The sequence below is a fragment of the Oncorhynchus masou genome, chromosome 27 (assembly GCF_036934945.1).
Source record: "Oncorhynchus masou masou isolate Uvic2021 chromosome 27, UVic_Omas_1.1, whole genome shotgun sequence".
Taxonomy (NCBI): domain Eukaryota; kingdom Metazoa; phylum Chordata; class Actinopteri; order Salmoniformes; family Salmonidae; genus Oncorhynchus; species Oncorhynchus masou.
Genome location: NC_088238.1, coordinates 26,928,893 through 26,929,970, shown reverse-complemented (window position 1 = coordinate 26,929,970; position 1,078 = coordinate 26,928,893).

Below are 1,078 nucleotides of genomic sequence, written 5' to 3'. Positions count from 1 at the left end.
CCACATCATTTTTACCACAATGACAAGTTATAAGATAAATAACTGCCTCAGTGGAGCACGTGATAACACATTTGATTGGGATCTGTTTCCCTGTTGGGCGTGTTTAGAGGATCTTCATTTATAAGTGCCATTGCATTGAACACAGCCATTACACTTGTAGTTTCCATCCAGTACGGGCGCAAATAGACTTGTAACTAAATCTTAATTCAAGACCTGGTACGCGAGTAGATTCTGGTGTACATAATGCCAGCAGTGGTAGAAAAAAGTGACCAATTGTCACACTTGAGTAAAAGTAAAGATACCTTTAATAGAAAATGACTCAAGTGAAGTTACCCAGTGAAATACTACTTGAATATAAGTATTTGGTTTTAAATATATTTAAGTATCAAAAGTTAAATCATAAATAATTTCAAATGTCTAATATTAAGGAAGCCAGAGGCACACTTCAACACTCAGAAATAATTTACACACAAAGCATTTCTATTTAGTGAGTCCGCCAGATCAGAGGCAGGGATGACCAGGGACATTATCTTGATAAGTGTGAATTTGACAATTTTCCTGTCCTGCTAAGCATTCAAAATGTAACGAGTACTTTTGAGTGTCAGGGAAAATGAATAGAGTAAAAATGATTTTCTTTAGGAATGTAGTGGAGTAAAAGTTGTCAAACATAAATAAAGTACTGATACAACTGAAGTTTTTGGTGTATTTTACTTAAGTACTTTACACCACTGCATGCCAGTCTTCAGGGTAGTATTTTGTCTAGTAATATAATACTTTCTCCACCAGAACGCAGTGAAGGACCGAACATAAATGGCCCACTTGGGATCATGAGGACATCATAGTAATGTGTGAGAATTTCACTCTCGGTTACGTATTTCATTATTGAAACAAAGTATTTAAATCTCAATAATCATAAAGGTGATGGTGATGTTGACACTGACATTTGAATAGGCAATATAGGCATTACCAGAAATGCCCGTTTTGAGACGTTTTGGAAACATTCAAACAACGATGTTACTGCAACGCCCTCTGCTGAGATTGAACGGTAGGGAACTAACGTTAATCTCGACATCACAGT